The 27,934-nt window shown below is 32.0% G+C and overlaps 1 protein-coding gene across 1 annotated transcript in view; it reads left to right on the top strand.

Moving 5' to 3' along the window:
* Positions 1-27,934, top strand: part of LOC118188465 (glutamate receptor ionotropic, NMDA 2B-like) — a 755,448-nt gene that overhangs the window by 105,997 nt on the left and 621,517 nt on the right. The window lies entirely within an intron of this gene.

The following is a 27,934-nucleotide window of genomic DNA, read 5'->3' as shown; positions in this document are numbered from 1 at the left end:
ATTAATATCAAATTTTGAACTAATTAATAGCGTAAAAATAATTTTAAAATGGTTAATATTACGTAAGAAAAAATTTCTAAAATAATATTAAACATTGTGTAGTGAGAAACCTTACATCAAATTTTTTCTAATTATTTTTACATTATTCATATATCATTTCCATGTATTATTCGTGTGGAAGCTGATTGTTATAAATAGGGAAAAGACAACAGGAACAAAATAGAAAACCAGCCAAAGTATTTTAAAGGAAACATATTTGGTCCTACGCGATAGTAGTTAAAAAATGCCAGAGCTAAGAAAACTTGACGGTAACAAAAAGGAAATGTCATTATTCTAGTATGAAAGTTTTTTAAAAAATCATAACACTCATAAAATGATGCATGAAATACGCTTGATGAAGAGGGATCTGTAACTTCATGTCCTCCAAATTAATAGAATCTTAAGTAAAATCTAAGCCCAACACAAGGTTGTTGCTTTGCCGAATTTTACGTACTGGATATACTGGCAAATTAGAAATTGGTTTAAAATATCAAACAGCACTACACGATAATCATTCAGACATACTTAAGCTTCTGAAAACAGAATTCCAGTTGGCCCTAGACAAGCTAAATTGCTTACAATTTTACATGATAAAGAACACAACATTTCTCATTATATAAAATTAAAACAATATATAAAAATTGGTTTAAAATATCAAACAGCACTACACGATAATCATTCAGACATACTTAAGCTTCTGAAAACAGAATTCCAATTGGCCCTAGACAAGCTAAATTGCTTACAATTTTATATGATAAAGAACACAACATTTCTCATTATATAAAATTAAAACAATATATAAAAATTGGTTTAAAATATCAAACAGCACTACACGATAATCATTCAGACATACTTAAGCTTCTGAAAACAGAATTCCAGTTGGCCCTAGACAAGCTAAATTGCTTACAATTTTATATGATAAAGAACACAACATTTCTCATTATATAAAATTAAAACAATATATAAAAATTGGTTTAAAATATCAAACAGCACTACACGATAATCATTCAGACATACTTAAGCTTCTGAAAACAGAATTCCAGTTGGCCCTAGACAAGCTAAATTGCTTACAATTTTACATGATAAAGAACACAACATTTCTCATTATATAAAATTAAAACAATATATAAAAATTGGTTTAAAATATCAAACAGCACTACACGATAATCATTCAGACATACTTAAGCTTCTGAAAACAGAATTCCAATTGGCCCTAGACAAGCTAAATTGCTTACAATTTTATATGATAAAGAACACAACATTTCTCATTATATAAAATTAAAACAATATATAAAAATTGGTTTAAAATATCAAACAGCACTACACGATAATCATTCAGACATACTTAAGCTTCTGAAAACAGAATTCCAGTTGGCCCTAGACAAGCTAAATTGCTTACAATTTTATATGATAAAGAACACAACATTTCTCATTATATAAAATTAAAACAATATATAAAAATTGGTTTAAAATATCAAACAGCACTACACGATAATCATTCAGACATACTTAAGCTTCTGAAAACAGAATTCCAGTTGGCCCTAGACAAGCTAAATTGCTTACAATTTTATATGATAAAGAACACAACATTTCTCATTATATAAAATTAAAACAATATATAAAAATTGGTTTAAAATATCAAACAGCACTACACGATAATCATTCAGACATACTTAAGCTTCTGAAAACAGAATTCCAGTTGGCCCTAGACAAGCTAAATTGCTTACAATTTTATATGATAAAGAACACAACATTTCTCATTATATAAAATTAAAACAATATATAAAAATTGGTTTAAAATATCAAACAGCACTACACGATAATCATTCAGACATACTTAAGCTTCTGAAAACAGAATTCCAGTTGGCCCTAGACAAGCTAAATTGCTTACAATTTTATATGATAAAGAACACAACATTTCTCATTATATAAAATTAAAACAATATATAAAAATTGGTTTAAAATATCAAACAGCACTACACGATAATCATTCAGACATACTTAAGCTTCTGAAAACAGAATTCCAGTTGGCCCTAGACAAGCTAAATTGCTTACAATTTTATATGATAAAGAACACAACATTTCTCATTATATAAAATTAAAACAATATGTAAAAATTGGTTTAAAATATCAAACAGCACTACACGATAATCATTCAGACATACTTAAGCTTCTGAAAACAGAATTCCAGTTGGCCCTAGACAAGCTAAATTGCTTACAATTTTATATGATAAAGAACACAACATTTCTCATTATATAAAATTAAAACAATATATAAAAATTGGTTTAAAATATCAAACAGCACTACACGATAATCATTCAGACATACTTAAGCTTCTGAAAACAGAATTCCAGTTGGCCCTAGACAAGCTAAATTGCTTACAATTTTATATGATAAAGAACACAACATTTCTCATTATATAAAATTAAAACAATATATAAAAATTGGTTTAAAATATCAAACAGCACTACACGATAATCATTCAGACATACTTAAGCTTCTGAAAACAGAATTCCAGTTGGCCCTAGACAAGCTAAATTGCTTACAATTTTATATGATAAAGAACACAACATTTCTCATTATATAAAATTAAAACAATATATAAAAATTGGTTTAAAATATCAAACAGCACTACACGATAATCATTCAGACATACTTAAGCTTCTGAAAACAGAATTCCAGTTGGCCCTAGACAAGCTAAATTGCTTACAATTTTATATGATAAAGAACACAACATTTCTCATTATATAAAATTAAAACAATATATAAAAATTGGTTTAAAATATCAAACAGCACTACACGATAATCATTCAGACATACTTAAGCTTCTGAAAACAGAATTCCAGTTGGCCCTAGACAAGCTAAATTGCTTACAATTTTATATGATAAAGAACACAACATTTCTCATTATATAAAATTAAAACAATATATAAAAATTGGTTTAAAATATCAAACAGCACTACACGATAATCATTCAGACATACTTAAGCTTCTGAAAACAGAATTCCAGTTGGCCCTAGACAAGCTAAATTGCTTACAATTTTATATGATAAAGAACACAACATTTCTCATTATATAAAATTAAAACAATATATAAAAATTGGTTTAAAATATCAAACAGCACTACACGATAATCATTCAGACATACTTAAGCTTCTGAAAACAGAATTCCAGTTGGCCCTAGACAAGCTAAATTGCTTACAATTTTATATGATAAAGAACACAACATTTCTCATTATATAAAATTAAAACAATATATAAAAATTGGTTTAAAATATCAAACAGCACTACACGATAATCATTCAGACATACTTAAGCTTCTGAAAACAGAATTCCAGTTGGCCCTAGACAAGCTAAATTGCTTACAATTTTATATGATAAAGAACACAACATTTCTCATTATATAAAATTAAAACAATATATAAAAATTGGTTTAAAATATCAAACAGCACTACACGATAATCATTCAGACATACTTAAGCTTCTGAAAAGAGAATTCCAGTTGGCCCTAGACAAGCTAAATTGCTTACAATTTTATATGATAAAGAACACAACATTTCTCATTATATAAAATTAAAACAATATATAAAAATTGGTTTAAAATATCAAACAGCACTACACGATAATCATTCAGACATACTTAAGCTTCTGAAAACAGAATTCCAGTTGGCCCTAGACAAGCTAAATTGCTTACAATTTTATATGATAAAGAACACAACATTTCTCATTATATAAAATTAAAACAATATATAAAAATTGGTTTAAAATATCAAACAGCACTACACGATAATCATTCAGACATACTTAAGCTTCTGAAAACAGAATTCCAGTTGGCCCTAGACAAGCTAAATTGCTTACAATTTTATATGATAAAGAACACAACATTTCTCATTATATAAAATTAAAACAATATATAAAAATTGGTTTAAAATATCAAACAGCACTACACGATAATCATTCAGACATACTTAAGCTTCTGAAAACAGAATTCCAGTTGGCCCTAGACAAGCTAAATTGCTTACAATTTTATATGATAAAGAACACAACATTTCTCATTATATAAAATTAAAACAATATATAAAAATTGGTTTAAAATATCAAACAGCACTACACGATAATCATTCAGACATACTTAAGCTTCTGAAAACAGAATTCCAATTGGCCCTAGACAAGCTAAATTGCTTACAATTTTATATGATAAAGAACACAACATTTCTCATTATATAAAATTAAAACAATATATAAAAATTGGTTTAAAATATCAAACAGCACTACACGATAATCATTCAGACATACTTAAGCTTCTGAAAACAGAATTCCAGTTGGCCCTAGACAAGCTAAATTGCTTACAATTTTATATGATAAAGAACACAACATTTCTCATTATATAAAATTAAAACAATATATAAAAATTGGTTTAAAATATCAAACAGCACTACACGATAATCATTCAGACATACTTAAGCTTCTGAAAACAGAATTCCAGTTGGCCCTAGACAAGCTAAATTGCTTACAATTTTATATGATAAAGAACACAACATTTCTCATTATATAAAATTAAAACAATATATAAAAATTGGTTTAAAATATCAAACAGCACTACACGATAATCATTCAGACATACTTAAGCTTCTGAAAACAGAATTCCAGTTGGCCCTAGACAAGCTAAATTGCTTACAATTTTATATGATAAAGAACACAACATTTCTCATTATATAAAATTAAAACAATATATAAAAATTGGTTTAAAATAAGAAACAAAAACTTTTATAAAATATTGGAATTCAACTAATTTTCTTTATTAAACGCATGTATAGATGTAAATACAAAAATTATAACTAAAGCTTCTACTGATTTTGAAAACGACTTCTATAAACTGATGAATAATTCAATGTTAAGAAAAACAATGGAAAACATTAGAAAGAGAATTTATGTAAGGTTACGTTGAAACTATGAAAATGTTTAAACATCGATTGATAAACCAAACTTTAAACGGAGGACTATGTTTGATGAACATTTATTTAGTTACAACTCATATGAATACAAATTCAACGGCCTTTAATAAACCAATGTATGTTAATGACAATATTAGATTTATCAAAACAATTAATGTTTGACTTATAAAGATATGAAATGTATGGTCAATTATCTTGATACATCTGACTATGGTAAAAAATAATCAATATAATAATATTCCGCAAGTAAAGAAGAAGGTTTACCGAAAAAGATGAGATGAAAATAATAGCATAATTATAGAAAAATTCGTTGAATTGAGAGCAAAAATGTACGCATATAAAACTGAAAATGTTATAATTAAAATGTCAAAGTGTTTAAAAAAAAAGGAGGTCTTTAAAAAATTCATTTTAACAATGAGCATTATAGAGGCACACATTTCAGTAGAAGTATAAAACATCACTTATAATCGGTTCATGTGAATAAAGAATCTTTATAACCTAGAAGATAAGAGCTTTTTTTAGAAGGTGGAATTCGTACGAGAGTGTTAGGCCATTCTAAAAATTTTATCACTAATAAATAATGGAGGAATTCGATAGCTACATTGAACAGCATTGATACCGGATACACTGTTCAGTGTTATTGTACACTGAAACTCTTAAACTGAGTGACTTAATTCCAGGAAAATATAAATTGATAACTTTGAAACATATTACGCCAAAATATGAAGCTTTAAATAGAGCTAAGGTATCAGTAGGTGATTAAAAAAGAAGTTGTCTTAAAATGTGTCTTGGTAAACTCTCTGGTGAAGCTACTGAAGAAATAAATAGTGGAAAAATGTGTTTCTAATTTCAAAGGTAAAATAAATCCTAAGTATTTTGACTACGAACTAGAAAAAGACAGGGGTTCTAAACCAGGGGGAAATTTCAAAATTTAGAGGGGAAATGTGGTCAAACTTTTATTTATTTATTAAGTATTTAGTTTTAGTTTTTTTAATTCAAGTTTTGGTATTTATCAATATTTTCTATACTTTTTGCTCTTTAAATTTTAGAACACAATAAAACTATTCTAAATCTGAATAAATATGTACACGGATTTTTAGAGTTTTGGAAAGGATTGAGGGATTGATCTTCCAGAGCAAAATGCAGTATGCAATTGAGCAAAATGCAATTGTAAAAACAGTGCATGGGAGAAAACAAGTTGTGAACCACTCTATTAAGCCCTATGATCTTCCAACTGACACCCATTTATATCTTCTGATACAATTTATGATGATTTAAGAAGAAATTCATAAATAAAGAAAAGGCATTTCTTGATTAATAAAGAAACAAATACGAGAAGTTTTATGTGTAAGAAATGCAATATCAAAATCACGTTATTACTGTGAGATATATATACAACATCGGCGCGCAATCTAGCCACCTATTAAGTTAAAGGAAATCAAAACGCGTTTATTTCCTCAGTTGGTACAAGGTATAAGTTGATTATCTTCCCCTCCAAATAAAAGAACAGCCAGAGAGAGAGTGGAACAATACAATTCCAACAAGGTAGATGTCCGCATTTTTTAACAAATGATTAGTTATTACAGCAATGGAACTAGATCCAGAAGATCGTCCATGATAGTTTCACACTCTCGATTCAGTAAGTATAAATGTAGAGATACTTAGATGTTGTGAAGTTCTGTGGGTTTTGAAACTTTGCACACAGAATTTTTCTTTATCACAGATACAGAGCGTAGATATAATTTGAGACTCTGATGAGAGAAAAAAAAATCAGTAAGACCGGACAATGCATTCAAAGCGAAGAAACGTAGAAACGCCGCCATGTGGTAATATATTCTGTAGATTTTATTGTGTATTAAAGTTTAAAATTGTAAAATACATATAACAATTTTAAAAGTCCATTAAAACAGCATATGTTTATGGAAATTGGAGGAAATACGCATTTTTGGATTCCTGCAAAAAGCAATGCATGATGTAGAATGTAGAAATTCTGAATGTTTTCGTATTTCAGTTATTATTTGTTTTTACGTTATATTTTACATCAGATTTACTGCCACTGGTAAGCGATAAGCGACGGAGGACGTGGGCACTGTCCCTTTACCATTTGGGTTAATCAGTACAGCACCACGTCCACCTTTATCTTACATTTCATATTACATTATATATTACGATACATGATTTACACATTGCATTATATACTACATATCAAATTAATACCTTATCCTAACATTACATTAACTTCACATCAACTTATTACATTAAAATTCTTTTCTAATAAACCCTATATTGGTACATTATAAAAGGGTTATTTTGCACAGGATTCGCATTAGACACAGGATACGCATTATATTATCATTATACACTGGGTACACATTACATTATATACGGGGAAATTAATGATACATAAGAACATTATACGCAATAGGAAGTTATAAGCACGATACGGGTTAGATTGTTCACAGGAAATTAGTTATACACAGGTATTGCATTATACTGCCACTGGTATTACGCTGGTATTACAGCAATACACAGGTATTGCATTATACTGCCACTGGTATAATGCTGCATGTCAAAGCCAAATATTTTTTTCAATAATAATCGCTAGCACCATGATACTGTTAAATTACTATTTTCCTAAAGTGGCCAATATTTTACTTCAACGTTCAAATTAAAAAGATTTTCTGGTGCTTTTGATGTTAGAAAGTCGTAGATATCTGTAAATACATGTTTTGATACTTTTTACCCAGTAATTCGGTTAATCGAAATTCTTTTATAGTGAGAATAGACACATAAGCACGAAAGATTTGTGTAATTAAAAACAGATGCATTTAATAATGCAATTACCGTTCAGTTTTCTTAACAATTATAAACAGAATCAATGACAAAACCGCATATTTCCTTAATTAGAAAATTACATCATTTAATTAAGTTGCATTTTCGTCCTTGGTACTGCTGCTTAATTGCCTCAGGTAGACAAGAAACGATTTGCAATTAATAATAATTAGAATTCATGAGGTAATTTGGTTAAGGCACTTAAAAGGGGAGTCCTTGAATTTTTTTATTTGTTACATTATTGTTTATGTATTATGTGACCAACTTTATTTCCAAAGGAAAAACAAGCGTTGCTGTAGCTACCAGAAAAGGTTTCAGAGCTCGTCTGTATATTTTCAGTTAATACCATAAATTCTGAATAGGTTAAATTTTTCAAACTGAAGTGTGAATGCTCTTACATTTATTTCACAAGATAGTTCTTACTTGATAATAACACTGTGTAGTAGTCTGTTGTGTAAAGTAAGAGCATGGAGCTACAAAATATCTTTGAAGAGAAACACATGGCAGAAAATTATGTTTACACCACATTGATCACACCAATCTATCCAATTCTAGGAGATGAATTTCATTCTTTTCTGGGTATTTTATAGGGCTCTAGTTAAATTGACTATTCTTGGCAACTAGAACTACAGAAGAGTATAGCGACTATTCTCTGTTCTTCTTAAAACTGCAAAACAAAGTCCAAAGAAGAGGTAAAATACCCTTTAATTTAATTTGAGAATATTTACAGTCGGCACTTCTCGAGCTTACAGGAAAGCCTCCACTTGGGCTCTAACTTAAGATAGAAGATAAGGAACTAAACTAATTCTAATTAACTAAAACGTAGCCGAAGCTGTAGAAAAATAAGGAACCGAGTTGATCTAAATTAAACCTCACCGGCGAATACTAACAGGCACGTAAGAATACGGCTGAACGTAGTAAATTGGCTTAAAGCAACAACGTAGTCAAAAGGCAGAACACGCTCTACTGAGAACTTCTGTACTCTTCTACGAAAGTGACTGAAACATCCCATTAAATACTTGTTTCACCTCATTTAAATAACATGCGAAACTGAAAACTCATTCCGGCAGGGACGTGTATGTGGAAAACAAGAAAATAAAGGAAAGAGTTTCAAGTTTTAAAATAACTATCATTTAATAAGTATAACCATTTAATAAGTGTAACCTAACCGGTGTTATACTTATTAAATGGCCAAAAGGGCAAACAATAAAGGCAAACTATTAACGTGCGCTGGCTAGCGAAATTACGCTCTGAATAAACTAAAAGATTCGCCCGTTTAAATAAACATTACATCTAATTTTAAATTTGCATCTTAGGGAAGAAATGCAAGGGGAAAATGAGAGGTTCAAGAAAAGTACCAAACTTAAAATAATTTGTTATGTAAAATAAGAGAAACCCCACAATCTATACGGTTAGTGTCATTGATCACAATACCGGTTGGGTGACTCTGGTTATGAATTAGAAAATGAAGAAAATTATTTGCCTACATTTTTCACAGAGTGAGATATTGCCCATTTTATTTACCTCATTGTCAGCCTTACTCTTAAACTCCAGCACTTTGACCTTCACTTCTTCATCTTCTGCGGTCTGATGCGGATATAAAATGCTTGCCAAGGATAATGCCCTCAGTCAATTGTCATCTCTGGAAAAACAAGACAGAGCTTAAAATTTGTTTTTTATTTTCCCATCTCTTGCAGTCAAAGTATGGGGCATAATGCCAGGGTTCTACGAGAAATATTTTCTGAGTACAGGCTGATAGATCAGCTTGCATTCAGCTTCTCACAAATTCTCTGTATTTATTTATTTATAGATAGTTTATGTTTTCTCTCAAATATAACGGGACATTTAAAGCTGCATTTATCTTTTTAACTGCAACAATTAGCGTATTGTATCATGAAATGTTGTATATGAGCAAAACTTTCACATGGAGATCCAAAAGGAAAGCTTTTATAGGGTACGCATTTTAAACACTCATATAATCTAGCATCAATGTTAAATTTAACGACATCGATGTTAAGTAAATACATAATAAACATTCGTAACACTTAGATAATCTACTTTCACTCCTTAATCCACAGTTATCGCTATCTGTATTCGTATAAATGCTTGAAAATTAAAAGATACCAGCTCTACTCAAAGTCTTTATCCAAAATATTACGTGAAAATTTTGACGTGTTAATTTCTATCAAAGTATACAGTATACGTATAAAGAAGCAAGTCTACCCTAAATACAGCTATATGATAAGTATATGAAATAATTATTTATACAAAAAAGTAGTTATTTTTGAAAAATAATTGATTTAAATACTCTTGTGTTCGAAATTAACATTATGTCGAATTTCTGAAAAACTAATGGACAGATTTTAATGAAATTTGGTATGAATATACATTTATAACAGAGAAAGAGATATACTATTCAAAAGTCATTTTATATACGCATGGTTATCGGCAAGGTTCATAATGCAGAATCCGTGTCCCAAATTAATGTAAAATAGAACTGAAAATCAGTCTAATATGGGTTATTATGTCTCCCTTCACAGCCATATAGGTCGCGCAGCGTGAAGGCATATTGGTCAAGAGAGGTAGTTAAGGATTCCCTTTGACAGTCGGCCCCACTCTTCTAGCAAGGCAAGTGTCAACTCCGAAATGGTTCTCGGAGAAGAATGGTGAGATAAAATTGTCGCTCCAAAAACGTCCCAGACATGCTCTGCAGGGTTACGGGCAAGTTATATTTGGTTAGTCAATCCATGCTGCGAATATACTCACTTAGAAGGTAATCGTCGACCAGCGTAGCCCTCTGTCGTCCGTTAACAGCTACCCTGGTTGTTGAGTATAAAAGCTGAATGTCTTAAAGATGGTGCAGCTGCTCATCTGATGGTAAATAAATAAATAAACTGCTACCTAGAACCAAATACGCATCTCAAAAATTAAATACATGATTCTAAGATCTCCTTTATACCTCATAGCTGCATAGCAGCTTTTTTTTAAATACAGTTAGGGGTGTTCGACTGCCCAACATAATGCCTACCCAAACCGTTTCACCTGCCCTACCGTCAAGATCCTGATGAGGGTGGCATGGTATAGTATCCCAGGCTCTCTCCAGATACAGTTACGCTACAGATCAGTGTCCAGACTGAATTTCGATTCATCTGTAAAACTTACGGTGTTCCACTGGAGTCTGGTCTAAAGTGCATGCTGTCTAGACCATGCTAAAACCGCTCTCTTGCGTGCTACAGTGAGCGGGACGCAAACAAAGAGTTTTTTGTCATACAGCCCTATCTTCAGGTAACTGTAGACCTTCAAACATGGGTGCAAGTTGCAGCATACAGCTCATGTGAGAGCACTGAAGCTGTAGCAGTCCTGTGTCGCCGCGCTAAAGTTGCCAAATAGCAATCCTTATTCGTTGTGAATCTTGGAAGACATTGTCCAGGTTTTCTCGATATGCATCCAGTCTCCGGAAAATATTTCTACAAATTGCAGCCAGTACTGGATGTTGCACTGAGCTCTGTAGGAGCTTGCGCTTGTGATTGGCCTGTCTCCAATCAACCGACACTTCTCCATCTCATTTTATCATCTATATGTTCGTGGCTACTCATTTTACCTGACACCTCATAAATTTTACCCAGCTGTGGTAAGAAACAAGCCGAATGTCGTGAAGGAGTACCATCACACAAACCTCCCAAAACCCTTCGTGCGGTTCTACCCCTTCCACAATAACAACTCCGTAGACAAACTTACGTAGTCGACTGTTGATATTTGCATAGCTTTTAGTCGGCATAATTAGTACATTTTGTTCTATACATTTCGTAAAAATAGAGATAATTTGCAAATTCTATCAATTTTGCACTCGAGTATATATTCAGCTTTCAATTAAATACAAGTAATATTATATATTAACGCTCTTAGTGCTCCGCATATATGCTGGTGAATGTTAATTATACTCCTTGTTAGTAAATTGAAGTTAAATTAATAATGAAACCCTTAAAAACTCATTACTAAGGGAAGACAATATTGGAAACATAGGCTTCCGCTATGCAATTCACGAACTATACATTAAGAAAGCTAAAATTCGTTTTTATTTAACATAGCAATTGATTATCATTCGGCTAAAGAATTATTTCTTTTTCAGTTCAGCTTCTTGTATTCGTTAGTCATTTTTTCATTGCTATGTATTATTTTGAAAATCCATCAATGTTCTACTCTGGAATGATTCTGGACTCCTTTCTGCTTACCAAAATGAACACTACGTCTTGATAAATAATTCTTTTCCTCAATCAGTTTAATCATCGTTCTTTGCAAATTTCTTCTACTATAATTTCCCCTTCGCGTTTCCTGACCAGAATGTAAATTAAGACAGAGACTGCTTAAGTTTTTTTGGATTTTAGGAGAGAGAGCATGCTTCTGCCAAGGTGACGTTATTTCAGTTCTGCTGTCTCTGATAAGTTTGTAATTGCTCGGCTTTGCGTTATTTACTGCTGACAATCAAATTGATGCGCCGATTAGCATTTTCTGAAGCAGCGTAGATTTAAATATAATTGTGTATCATTTGATTACTAATTCACTTTTTAAATTTGACTCTTACTTTATTTTTATCGCCACAGTGGTGGTTGATTTTGTTAGGCACAACACCCAAACTTATATTCAAGTTCTGTTTTAAACTTTTCCAAGTCTTTGTAGTTATTTCAAATACAACGATAATTTGTTTTACGTCGGTTAAAAGTTTGAAAATACTTTATGGTCACAAAACAAGTCAGCTTCTATAGTTTAGATGAGCAAAAGATGATTCATGAAGTATGCTAAAATTTTAAAAATAAATGCTTCGTTTATGATAATAAGAAATTAACGATCCTGAATGCAACTTACGTTAGATTTCATTTTCTGAAAGGTAAAACGAAATGAAAAACTACCTTTTTCTCACGCCAGGTTTTATTTTAATATGTCTGCTTTCATGAATTGTATGTTACAATTCTAGTGAAATAGTAATAAAACATTAAAAAATAAGATATTAAAATTTTAAAAGCGTTAGGTAGGACTGAACTGGAATAAATATAATTAACTGAGCAAGGTAATTTCTGTGAATGTGAAAAGCTTCAAGAAAATTCAGTTCATCAACTGAAGAAGGTTTTAGGATAAATTTCGCAGGCTTGTCAAAATTCTGATTAAATTGTGATTAAATTTCTAACTATGATTTGAGTTTTAATTAAAATTTACGCCAAGCATAATGTTGATGTTTTGCCTAAATTTAAATTTCTGTGGAAATTGTATAGGAAGAAAGATACTGTTCTGTTATCAGGATCAAGTTCAGAAACGTATGTATTTATGCATCTATGCATGCATGTACGTTTTCATGTATGCATATATATAAGCATGTGTGTATACATACATACATGCAAACACTCGTTCATACATTTCAGAAACTGGTCACGAAAACAGAATAATACACGAAGGAATAAATATTTAATTATTAAATTTATAAAACATTTTTAAAACTTTTTCAAGAGCTAAATTGATTATAAATTTATGTGGCCATATCCGGTTGACCAGGCATATAGCAGAAGATAATTGAAGAGTTTATTTTCCAGTTTTATTTCTGAATAAACGTAGGTAATTGAAGCAATTCCTCTAAGATAATGAGAATGATATTGTTATAAGTCTGAGTATGTGGATTGACGGTTGCTGTGGGAATACTTAAATCGTAGTCCGAGAAGAAAATATTTGATTATACTTCTGATGAGGACACAGCGAAGCTAGTCTCGTTGGTATAATAATGTCCCAAGAGCGGGGATGATATTCTTCGTTATTGTACCCTGAGGACTAATTTCTGACTCGGGGAAATCGGGACTGTAACTCCGCATTTCAAAATGATTCAGTTTTTAAATGAAAGTACATACAATATAGCAAAAAATTTCATTCCGTAAGGAATGTAACTATGGATGATTATTTAACTTCTTTAGTAGATTTATAAACTAAAAAGCCATTAAATGCAGCTTTGCAATTATCCCAATGGTTTTTGAGGCTAAATTTCAAATTTTAAGTTATATTGAAGTACATATTTATGTCAAAAAAAAAGCTTAAAGTTGAAAAGCTTCATATGCAGTTCAACAACGGAAATATATCATACGTAGGGTGTTAACTTGGACTGTGAAAATGATATTTCAGCTATATCGGTAAGAAGTTGCTGAACTACTAATAAGCAAATATAATAAGGTATTCCGTTTCTTCTCAAATGAAAATAGTACATTTAATAATAGTCATCTAGAAAGAGAATATCTGAAACAAAAATTCGAACAAAAACTGAATTGTAAGAGACAGAAAGTTATACATTGTGATAGAATTTTATTTTTGAATTTGGAGGCATTTTATCTTACCTATGGAGAATATATATATATATAAATTCTGCAATCGAGGAATTTTACGAGAGCCTTTATACAAAAGAATTCATTAGTCTTATCATTTACACATATACTCTATACACTGGTGTGCAAAAATTAAGGACGAAGTCGAAAAATTAGCATATAAGCTGAACGAAGAGGCAGAGCGGACAGAAAGACCAATCAGGAGATTAAGTAAGGTGATGTACGGTAGCACATGCGCAGATATACAGGTAGACGTAAAGGTCGAATTATTGGGAAGTTGGAGGAAGGCCGCAGTGTGACAAGTGTGGCTTCAGAGTTCGGAATTGCTCACAGCATCGTTTCACGACTTTGGAGACAATTTCAAACTACAGGAACAGCTACCCGGGGGTTTAGTAGTGGTCGTTCACGAGGAACCACACCCGCAGATGACCGGTATATTGCCTTACAGGCCAGAAGAAACAGGCGGCAGACAGCGGGAGAAATCGCCAGACACACGACACAGGCGACTGGACGACCGATATCGCGTTTTACCGTCGCCAGAAGACTGCACGGTGGTGGTCTGTTTGCACGACGCCCTGTACGGTGTGTACCTCTAACGCCTGCCCATCGGAGAAGGTGTTCTCTGTGGTGTCAGGAACACCGGAATTGGGGAGACAATGAATGGGGACGAGTACTCTTTACAGATTAGAGCAGATTCAATCTGAGTAGCGATTCTCATCGCATACTCATCTGGAGAGAGCGAGGAAGCCGCAATCATCCCTCGAACATCATTGAAAGGGACAGGTATGGAGGTGGCGGTGTTCTCGTTTGGGGAGACATCATGTTTGGTAGTCGTACAGACCTTCACATCTTCGACGCAAGTTCAGTCAACGGGACCCGTTATTGTAACGAGATTCTTCTTCCATATGTGCGTTTTGTTAGAGGCGCTATGGGTCCGCAGTTCCTTTTCATGGACGACAATGCACCATGTCATCGCACAGTAGCTGCCGAACAGCTCTTAGAGAGTGAGGATATTGAACGTATGGATTGCCGGCACGATTTCCGGATCTCAATCCCATCGAGCATGTATGGGATTTTCTAGGCAGACGCTTGGCAGCTCGTACCTTACCACCAGTAACGATTCCGGAGCTTCGATTGGCGCTGCAAGACGAATGGGCAGCAATGCCTCAACAACTCATTGACAACCTCATTCTCAGCATGGGCAGACGCTGTGTAACCTGCCTAGCAGTCAGGGGAGATCATATCCCCTATTAAAGACCGGATGTTTCTTGCTGAACACCCATCACAGGGATGTTTCGGCCTTCAGTCGAATTGCGCTCCATGCTACTTTTTCAATAAAGCTTCTTTTTATCCCTCTGATTTCTCTTTTAGTAAGTGTTGTTTACATTACTCATGTCCTTACGTATTGGGGATCTTACGGTATTAAATGTTTTGATTTGGAAAGCTCTTGTACAAAGTTATATTGGAAAAACCGTCTCGTCCTTAGTTTTTGCACACCAGTGTATATATACAAACAAGCGTTTTTTTTTTTTTTTTTTCTGATTATGTGTATATTCTGTTTATTGCATTATATATATATACAAATGTAAGGAAATGTATCGTCTGTATATCATCGATGAAGGCCAGAACGTGACTGAAACTCGAAGTGGCGTAAACTGTGGTGTCAGTAGTAATTTCATAATTCATGAGATTTCTCTAAAATTCTAGAATCACATATAAGAACACGTGTTAAATAAGTGAAATGGAATCTTGACAGAAGTATAAAAGTCCAGCCTCTCACATAAGAAAGGAAAATAGTTATTATTTGAGCATCATTTATCTATCCAATGCATGTTTAACGACCCCAGCAAGTCTCGTTAAAACTTTTGTTAGAAAATTTCGACTGGCTTCGGGAATTTACTCATAGTCTTGTATGATCTTTTATATTGAGACACGCATGCACGCAGAGTCTGTGCACAACATTTAGCAAACGAGATTCAAGATATTAACCGATAATCAGTGAATGAAATGTCCCCAGCTAGCTGAAGTTGTGTAAAATATCAATAGAATGAGTTCTGCTCTGTTCCTTTTTCCCGAGGCGTCCGCTGAAAAACACATTAAGGTGTCAAAAGCTATTATAATTCCGACCAATGTAAAATAAAAATCAAAATCAAAGTAGAAAAATAATAAAATAAAATAAATAGCGGTCTGCTATTAGTCAAAATTCACAACAATGTACGGGCTGGTTCTTTAAACCTTAAAGAATATGTAACTTTTATTAGAAGAATAGTGCTGTAAACAAATAAAAATGTAATCAATTTAGTAAGTAAAAAAACGTCGCAGGGTCTTATTACGACCAAAAACCTAGACAATAGAAACGAAAAAACTGACCTGAGAGGTTCCGTCCTCAGCAAATATTTTTGGAAAAGGGCGCATAATCCCTTCTTACCTAAGCGAACCTTCCTTATCGTAATGCGACATCTTCGTGCGAAGCTATAAAATCTGAAGAGGCCAATGGGCTGAGATTGTAGGTTGGCGGGAAGTCTTGTCCCTCCTTTTTTTACAGAAGGGGGTGACAGATGAGAAATATATAATAAATTTATATATATATATATGTAGAATCGGTACTAACTGTCTAGGAATATGATGTTTGTAAACTTACTTCCGATGTGGCTGTCTAGGGGCTAATAAACCAGTCCGATTTACAAATAACTTGAATATTTAATGAAACATGAATAGTTGCTACAAACTAAAAAGTAATTACATACGTAGAAGGAAAGAAGGAAATAGATGAGATTATTTACAGATGAAAGAGAAGGAATCATCTTTACATTCAAACATCTTTTAATCGCGTATATATGATATCTAACACCTATATGATATCTATATGATATCTAACACCAAATTAAAATCTACTTAAGTATAAATTTATGAACACTAAACTAAAATCTACGTAAGTATAAATTTATGAACACAAGACTGAAATGTACTTAAGTATAAATTTATGAACACCAAACTAAAATCTACTTAATTGTCTAAATTTATGAACACCAAACTAAAATCTACTGAAGTATAAATTTATGAACACCAAACTAAAGTCTACTTAAGTATAAATTTTTAACACCAAACTAAAATCTACTTAAGTATAAATTTATGTAGAATCGGTACTTACTGTCTAGGAATATGATGTTTGTAAACTTACTTCCGATATGGCTGTCTAGGGACTTGAAATAACTAATTCGACTTATGAATAACTCGAATATTTAATGAAACATAAATAGTTGCTACAAACTACAAAATGATTAATGTGTAGAAAGATGAATTTTCATAGATGATATATATACAGATGAAGAGAAGGAATCGTCTTTTACAAGCAAACATCTTTGAATCGCGTCATCGTCTTAATGGCGGAATCGTCTGACTTCAATCATCAGAAAAAATAAAAGATTTATTCTCACAACTTGTCACGTCATCCGATTATAATAAACTATGCCATCCCATAACTACTCGTCCATCCTGATAGAATGCGGCCTCGCATTCTCGTAGCACCACCATCTCATCTAGGGATCTGAAAAATAATATTAAAAAAAAAAAAAAAAAAAAAAAAAAAGATTTTTAGTTACTGTTGAGGGAAAAGTCGTCCTAAATGGTTTATTTCAGCCATCTTCCCTTATCATCTTAACATCCTCAGAAATAACGGCGTTAGTTCTTCTTAAATGCTCTTTCAGTGTTCGTTCATCTTGAACAGTCTATCTGAATATAAGTATTTTACAAACACGTCTTCCTTTGATGTTGTCTGGAACAATTCGTCAGGATTCGTCTTCGTATTTACGTCTTCTTAAACATCGTCTGAATACGTCTTCTGAATGCGTCTTAGATATCTTCAAGATCCGTCATTCGAATACGTCTTCTCAAAATCATCTTTAAGCCGTCTTCCTTCATACATTTCATTCTTAGACATCATCTTCAGTCTTCTTAAATTAGTTCACGTCTTTAAAATAATAGTCCCTTAGTCGAATCGGGAAAAATTTGTCATCTTGGGAAAAAGTTTATAATCAGGAATCATCAAAATCGTTATTTCATTATTTTTTCGTAATTTCATTATTCAAAGATTTTCGATTGATTTTTTTCCTGGGTCTTCTGAATCTGCATTTCCGCTTCTTTTTTCTCACCTTCTTTAGTTTCTTTTGTTCCGACTTTGCTTTTTGTATCAGCGTCGTTTTCATCAGACTTTTTAACTGACATCTGCTTTTCAATCTTCTTTTCTTCTTCGGTGGTCTCTGTAGTTTCCTTGTCTCCAGTGGTTTCTTTTGCTTGTCTGTTGCAAGGTATTGTACTGAAATTGTTCTAGTAGAATTCACTTTTGATTCATCATCTTTAGCAAATGACTCTTCTTCGGAAAAATGATTCTCTTCAGAATCTCCTTCTGCAGTGTCGTTTCTCCTCGCTGGCTTGGAAGCTAATTGTATTGTGCTTGAGTTTACTTTTTGCACTAATTCATCTTCAATAGTATCATTTTCATTTACATCAGAATCTGCATTACTCAGGACGTCATCAGAATTTAAAATCAGGGAAGTATTGCCACTAGCTTTGATTGTAGATAAAGTATCCAGTTTGATAACATTCTGTATTGTAACAGGAACTATACTAACAGGATCAGTTTCTGGCTTTGGAAGTAAAAAACCATAATTAACAACTTTTCCATATCCTTCTTCAGAACCATTTCCATTGCAATGAGCATTTTTATGCCCTTCAGAATCATTCTCAGATTTCTTGTTTTCTGCGATAAAACAAATATTTGATCTAAATGAAGAACCATCAATTTGGAATTCACCTTCAAATCTCTCTATAGGTTTGTTGCCAAATTCCGTTAACTGTAGCTCTGCCGACTTAAGTTCAGGAGAACCTATCTTCTTATGTATATCTTCTCGGATTAGCGTTACTTGACTACCAGTATCTATTAAAGGATCAATTTGCAAATTACCCAAATTAACAGTTTTGTGCATTTTTTTCTGACAACTCTGAGTTATTAGAGTAACAGCTTTGGCCTCTTGGATATTTTTAAATGATGCTTTGGAACAATCTGCGGCTTTGTGTCCAAACAAATAGCATTTAAAACACTTATACCTTTATTGTTACAAAAATTCGAGTTATGGCCTAAACTTCCACAATTATAACACCTTGGTTCTTTAATCTTACTAGGTACAGCGCGTGTTTTATTTTGTGTGTTAGTACTTGAATAACCCTTATTTTTCGTATCTGGAACTCGAATTTTCTCATAAATTTTTAATTTCTCTTTGAATTCAGAAATAGTTTTACACCCATACAAAACAATTTTGTTACTACTCTGATCTGGTATCCCATTGATTATATAATCAAGAATTGATGAATCATCAACAGAACCGCGACTGGCTATTTCACGCATGGCAATTAAATATTCGGAAAGTGATTCACCAGGTTTTAAGTGTCGTTTCTGTAATAAATTATGAAGTTGTGCACTGTTTATTTTAGAACCAAATTCAGATAAAAGATTTTCTTTTAATTTGTCTTTGTCCCATGATATTATACCCTTCAAAGACCTAATAAATATTTTAGCAGAACCAGTAAGCAATTTTTTAGCAAACACAATTTTCTGTAATTCCGATAACTTAAATAATTTAAAAGATTCTTCTAAATCACCAATGAAGGATTCAACTGGATATGTATCAGTGCCATTAAATTCAGAAACAGTTTCTAAAATATCACGAAAATGTAGGGAAATATTCCTAGGCATTATAATGTTTACATCCACTGAGTTATTTATGGGAGGTGATTCTGACCGAACAGAATTAATATCATCACTTTTATCAGAATCATAAACACTTTCGTTTTCAGATAACTCATATCATCATCACTTTCGGATTTTAAAAGCTTAAAATCACAAAGACTATTCAATATTAAATCACAGTTTTTATCAGGATTTGAATCATAATTAAGATGTAACAAATTACACACAGAAATAAAATCACTTGCAGTAAGAGTTTTAAGTAATTTTTGTTTTGTTTCTTCAATATTAAAATCAGATGGAAAACCACAAAAGTTACGCAATCTAGCTCTATTTTTTCGATCACCCAAAGTTCCAAACACAATTTGATGTAAAAGTTTAATTGACTTAGTAGGCCCAGTCTAAAGAATTTGAAATTCTAGGAATAGAATTTAAGGTATTCATCTTAATTCACAGTATCGTAAAATACTATTCATAGAAGTAACAATGTGGAAATAATCGAAACAAAACTTACTTCTCTTCTTTTGTAATATTCATCATGCTTCTTCCTAGGCTCATCGCGGCCTGAGCGCCCAAATCTGTAGAATCGGTACTAACTTACAAACTGTCTAGGAATATGATGTCTGTAAACTTACTTCCGATGTGGCTGTCTAGGGGCTAATAAACTAGTCCGATTTACAAATAACTTGAATATTTAATGAAACATGAATAGTTGCAACAAACTACAAAGTAATTTCTTACGTAGAAAGAAATAATTTAGATTATTTACAGATGAAGAGAAGGAATCGTCTTTACATTCAAACATCATTTAATTGCGTTATCGTCTTAATGGCGGAATCGTCTTACTTCAATCATCGGAAAAAATAAAAGATTTATTCTCACAGCTTGTCGCGTCATCTGATTATAATGAATGATGCCATCCCACATATATAAACTTATATATATGTTATATTCTAAAGTGTATTTTAAAGAAAGCATCTCGTTCAGATTAATTGTGTTCTTGTAGAGAAACTTTAATTTTAGGATTATTTGCTATTTTTGTTTTATTTATAATTTTTGGCTTAAATGGACTAATATCTTTATTTGGATTGAGTATTTATGTGATTAATGGTTTGAATCTAGCAAATAATTTGATGCTTACTTGGAAGTAAGGTGAAACACTCTCTTAATTTAGTTATTGTTAATTGATGGTAGATTGGTTTATCCCCTTGATAAGTCGATTAATCTGCAATCAATGACAGTAGCTACTTTTTCAATTTTTAAAATTTACGCTTGGTTTCGGTATTTTTGAGATTAAAGATTTTTCTTAGCAGGCATTTAAACAATAGTTAAAATTTAAAATACTAATTTAAATTCTAAAAAAGTATTTCCATTGGTGATTTTAAATTTGTATCCTTTGGAGATGGTATATGGAAAGCTTTCTTATCATAAACTATTATGAATTATTGGTTTATATATATACACACACACCAAACTTATATATATATATATATTATATATATGATATAATAAAAGCAAGTAGAAGCCAGAACACAGTTGATGCGTACTCCATACTGAAGAATTCTGATCGCGTAGTATGCTAATATGTTGACTTCGTAATATCTAAAGAACTTGGCAGTCGAGGCGGTTTAAATTCCGTTTTTATTTTCCAGTTGACATTTGTAGCCACAATCACTTGGCACTATGCAAGAACATTTATATTTTTGAGATTGTCGGAATAGGTACAGAGCAGAATGAAACAGCGTCTAAGCAGCAGAGAAGCAAAAACTTAAGTGCGTAGTTATGGAAGATGGAAGGGCACGAAGAGAAAGGTTTTGGTTTGAGTTAAAAGTTTCAGTTCATATTTATTACATCTGTCAACGCTGCTCAGGCCATGCCAAAAGGAAATTTCTAGAAATGATGCAATCGAGAGAAGTTATTACGAATTTTAGAACAGAGAGGAAGAATAAAAAGTTTTACCGTTAGTTTAAATTATAATTTCGATTGACATATTTTATATCTTACATAGAAGATGTAAAGTATAAGAAATACGATGGCTTTGCTCTACGGGAACAGGCAACCTCTAATTAACTTTCCGCAATTTCAGGATCTTCCCTCTAGACCAGTACTTTTGAGAACATTCTGGCATGTTACGTAATTACTACTATAAATGAAAAGTTCGCGCCGTTTTTCATCAGAGTTCCTTCCTCCTCCTGCTGCTTAAGAACTTTACTGCCTCTCTTCCCGTGTGTCTGTCTTTCTTTGAATAGTATGACGCAGTAAATTTAAGGTTAATCCTAAGTCTAAATTACTATCGCGTATGTAATCTTGAAGAATCTATAAAAATAATGATCTGCCCTTTTAAGTGAATAAATATATGGAGTTTTAAAAAAATGAAATCTTTCGGTGTATCATTTCAGCTGTTTTCCACTCCGCAACGACCACACCGGGTCTCTGACCAGATTCCTAAGCTTCAGCATTTCAAATGCCGATTTACTGCAAATATCACATCTGCATCTATCTATCTATCTATCTATATATATATACCAAACTTATATATATATGTATGCTCTTGGGATTAGTCATCATTGAAGCTTTAACAACTAAAACAGAAAAGAGACATATCTGCGCGTTAGCTGCTAGATTGTAAATGATAAAAAATCAAAAAGTAAAGGTAGGAAAGAAAATTAATAAAATTCTGTTCTAAAAATATGAAAGTCTAAATTTCTCTCTCACGGTAAAAGTTGCCAAACTGAATAAACGCAGATTAAAGGAACTTTCAAAAACGGAATATGTATATATGTATATGTATATATGTATGTGTGTGCGCGTGTATGTGTTATATGTTTATAGAAACAATCTCTTAGCATATTCGATTTATACTTGCTGAATAGGCAGTCTGAATATTTAAAACTGTTTCTTTTAATATTTTATTCGATTCCTATACGCACAAATTAATTATACATAAATTAATTTATGTGTAAATAAATTAATATTTTGATATTTTATTTTGTACTATACTCTTAACTGATATCCGAAGTGTTGACTATCTAAAGAAACACACGTAACCTTGGCACAACGCGAGCCAACAGCATAGAACATCCAGTATAGACTATAGCAGGGGTGGCCAAGCTCCTTGGTAGTTCGAGCCATATCTCAAAATTTGAAATTTTTCGCGAGCCGCAATTAAATACGTATTTAAAAGGTATGCAAAAAAGGTATTGAAATTTTTTATAGAAATTATATTTATTAAAAACATATAAATAAAAGTACAAAATGTGTGTATTGAATTTTTATATTAAAAATTAAACACATTTATTTTACTTCTCTTGATAATGCTTTTAAATTTGGTAAATAATTGGTGACAGCACTTCTCAGTAATTCTTTGAAATGCTGGTTAGTTAATAAGGATCGGTATTCAGATTTCACGAATTTTAAAGTGGAATAAAATGATTCACATAAGTATGGTGTTCTGAGTATTGAAATAATTCGACAAGCAGCCTTTTTAAGTTTAGGATACTTCGATTCTGGTATAAATTTCCAAAATTGAGTAATCGGCGTCGGCTTATATTTAAATTGTAGAGCTTGATCTTCTTGCATCTCTATTAATTCTAGTTTTCCATATGCTTTTTGGGTCGTAATTATATTGGAAATGGAAAACTCATCTTGAATTATGTTAATTTCAAATGGATTGAGAAAAAAATCAACAGACAATTTAAAATATTTCAACTCTTGAAATCTATTTTGGTATTTGTCAATATTCCTTCTAGCTTTTTTATACACTCGTTGAGGTTTTCTTGTATAATATTGGAACAAATTTTTTTAGTTCGAGGAAAATAACAAAATGTTTTATTTTTAATATACTTTTGAAAAAGCTGTAATTTAGTTTGAAAACTAAATATACACTGTGAGAGGTCAGATATTATACTAACTGAAACCCAAAATGCCAGATAACAAATTATTTCCGTAGCAAGAGTAATACAAACTGTTTTCTCCAGAGCACAATGTCAACTGTCCTTTGCAATGGAAGTTTACAAATTCAAAATCGGTCTGGAGTCGGTCGATTACGTAGATCGTCATTCGTTGAGAAGCAATCGGCCGGACAAGGCCTTGGCTCCCATGTTTCTTATTATTCACCAGGGAGTGGAATGGGGAGAAAATCCAACGAACGGGTACTGTTACGCCTCTGTTTATGTTCGTTCGCGCAGTTTTCGATGAGTCGTCTTACCATTCTTAACTTGGACGGAAAAGAAATCTGTTACGACACTGCACTTAGTCTTTCATATTTGTTGTCAGTAATTTAAAAGACATTTTGAAACATATACAGAACGATAATTTTTAAAAATATAATAAGACAAAAATGATAAGGGAAATCGGGCACATTTATCGAGAGCCACAAATAATCCTTCAAAGAGCCGCATATGGCTCGCGAGCCGCAGGTTGGCCACCCCTGGTCTTTAGTATAGATTCATTCATAAAACATTTTTGTTAAAAATCATTAAAAATTCAAGGTTGGTAGACGTAAACTCCTAAGTTTTGTGCCCTGAAACCTAAACCCCAACATCTATAAGCCCTGACTGGAATATTATTCCATTCTGCATATTCTGTATTAACACCTTTGAACTTGCATGTTGCTCTTTAGCATGATAAAGAGTCTATTTATAAAACAAAGACCACAAATGTGAGGTTTGAGGAAACGAGAATAGGTGAAATTGAGAGGACACCAGAAGCCTTCCTTCTCAGCCCATTTGAACATATTTGGGATAAGGTGTATCGCCAGTTATGAGACATACCAAATTGTCCCAAAACGATGACGGAGCTTTTTACATTGCTAAAAAGGGATGGCGCAAAATACCTATATATATTTAATGACATTTGGAAAAAAGTCTGTGCAAATGAAGAATAGGAAACCGTATGCGGACACTTAAAATTTCAAGTAAAAATATTCTCATGAGCGTCCAGTGATTATTCATAATATATATTAACTTAAAGCCAAAAAAACCAACAAAGTGAACAAATTTAGAGCCAAAAAATATAAAACAACATTAAATTTGCTTAGACTCCTCTTTTTTTTTTTTTTTTTTTCAATTTCTGGAGCCGCACAGATTTTAGGTTTTTATAAACAAAACTCTTTTTATAAGGACAGTATACAAACAATTGTTTTGATAAACGATACGCAGTAATATTTTGCTAGAAACGCCTTTAATTAACCGCAGTAATGTTTGCAAATGTTTTGGGAGATATTCAGATATATTACAAATTATGATTTCTAAAGACATTATAAATTACACTAATTAGAAACATAAAAGAATAAAAGCCATAATAAGAATCACGCATATTTGTTTTAAACAGTATATGTTTTAATGTGAAAGATAAAAGACTTTTTTGCCTCGTCGAATAACGACAACGCTGTTAATTGGCAGTTTGTATGACCGAATGGATGATAAAAGCTTGGCAGCTTGGCAGAAACAGGACAACGTATCATAACGGAACCTCGTTAAATGGAAATATAAGCTTAAAATGTCAAAGAAAGATTTTAACAGCGCAGTTTAGCAATTGGTTCCTTTTAAACGAAAAAAGGTTTATTCTCCAAAATGAAAAGACTGTATCTCTTTTAAGCATTAATAACAATATACGATTGGAAGTTAAAAAATAGATTAAAATTAATTAATTAACTTTATGTTACCGACTGTTTATCATCCACATAGTCTAGCAAATCTTACCATTAAAAGGAGAAAGCGTCTTTAATTTATCTTTCAAGCGGCTTGGAGAATCACAAGTTTTCAGAATGTTATCATTCTATGTGATATAATATTTTTATTTTTCATCCAAATTGTAACTGCTTAAAGATCATGAGCAATTTAAAAACAGTAACACACTGCATAACAATTTAAATCTTTATTTTATTTTAATCAATGTATATAGTTTAGGTAATCATTAAACGAATATGCGCAGCTGATGATTAGGGATACCTTAAGAGTTATTATTCTTAATAAAATATGTATCGAATATCCTATACTATAAGCCGGTGCAAAATAAATTAACTAGACGGCAAAGGGGTAATGTCGCTAAGCACTAGTGGTTACTTCCAGGGCTTGCATCTCGGGGAACGGCTGGCTGTATAGATACTTTCCTGTTTTTCCCATGTGTAACGTATATGCGAGCAAGTTTCCTTTCAAAAGTCCTCCACGAAGGTACCCTTAGGCAAATAGCCCACTAGTGCCTTTCCGTAATAAAACAATCTAATAAACCATACAAAATAAATTATATAGAATCATTTTTTAATGTTGTAAGATTCTATACTGTGTACGTTAATGTTAAGCTGAATGTGAAGAATTTTATAACTGATAAGCGAATAATCGCTTGAGTTCGTGGTATAGGAAACAACAAGTAAGAAGGGTGAAATAACCCTTTATTATTCCGATATGGTGTAACAGAACTCCGTCTTGGTGTTGTGCAATAAAACCGATACTCGGGCTTGAACTTAAAGAGACTAAGAACTAAACTAAACTAATCTTAACTAAAAAGATATAGCCGAAGCTATCAAAAGTCTAACAGAGTTGGACCTTTAAAGCTGATTAACTGCGAAGCCATCAAGGGCCTAAAGTACGGCCGAGGGTAATAATATCTGAAGAGAGAGTAGCCTGAAAAGGCGGACGCGTGCTAGCCAGAATCACTGGTTCTCTTTAACTAAGACAGTAGAACTGTGCGGTTAAATACCGCTCTTCCTCATTTGCGTTCACACGTGATTCTAAAGCTACGTTCTGCCCGGACCTTGTAAGCTGAAATTCAGAAATGATAGGAAAGGTACTTTAACTCAAAATTTAACTGTTAGATAAATTAATATAATCTTTGCAATGCTTTTTTAAATAATAATTTTTAATAAGGAGAATAGTAGTTTACGATTAAAACAATTGTTAGCCCAAAGAGCGTTAACCCAGAAGGGCTGTTAATTTCGTTTTGGCATTTTGCGTAGAAAACTTTAAATGACCGTTTCACTTTTCAAATTGTTGCCACCAAATATTATCGCCCTGTACTATATTTAAAAAAATTAAATAATGAAGAATATCCATAAATGCATGTATGTTTCTCACATTGTAATGAAACAACGGTACCTAGAACCATCGAATTTTGAATAACGTAATCCTCAACCGAATATGGGCATCTGGAAACCTTAATTTGGATTTTTTTTTAAATTTTTTATTTAATATTTATAACACTTTAACGAATTTTTGATTAACAAACTCAACGATTTCAAACCGAGCAAACACTGTACGGAAAAGAAAAAGAACATTTTTTATATCCAGCTCGCGAAACTCTGTATCGAAAATGCTAAAGATATGCTTATTTTAAAATTATTTTGTGATATTGCTGTTGCACTGAACGTTATGGTTTAAGTGCGAAGAGCATGATATTTAATAAATAAAGGAGAAACGTTAAAAAAAGGTCCCCTTGGATGTAATGTAAAAACTGGAGGCTTTCAGATTTTTTTCTTTGATTTTATAAGTTCTTACCCAAAAAATTTAAAATCATATAAAGGTCAAAGGGGTATAAATCTGGCGCATTTAATTGAAATGTCGGAATAAATTATTATATTTTGTAGTGCATTAAACATTCAGACAAATATGTGACATTACCCCTAAAAATAAATTTTTGAACAGCAAAACTAGCAATGATTTTTTTATTTGTACGTTTTTAGTTAAACTTTGAATAACGTTTAGAATTTAAATTGATTATGCGTCAGGTCAGATAACATGTAATGTTGGTGAAATGAACTGTTTTTTCTCATTATGGATCCCATTCCTTTTATTCAAATTCTTGATAAAACTTATAAACTTTATCAGAAAATGCAGACGTTGAAAAAAGAAAAAAATTCAGTAATACATGGAAATGCAAGTTATATTTCACACTCAGAATGAAATATTTTTGATGCATATCGATTTTTATAGCATTCGTTTCTATGTATAACTCGATGATAGTTTTCTTTCTCATCGAGTTTTCACAATTTCTTCCGTTTTTCATTTTACTT

The sequence above is a fragment of the Stegodyphus dumicola genome, chromosome 9 (genome assembly GCF_044657685.1).
Source record: "Stegodyphus dumicola isolate Sdum_Otavi_A_Nest chromosome 9, ASM4465768v1".
NCBI lineage: Eukaryota > Metazoa > Arthropoda > Arachnida > Araneae > Eresidae > Stegodyphus > Stegodyphus dumicola.
The sequence above is the reverse complement of the archived record's forward strand: the minus strand, read 5'-3'. Positions and strand labels throughout refer to the sequence as shown.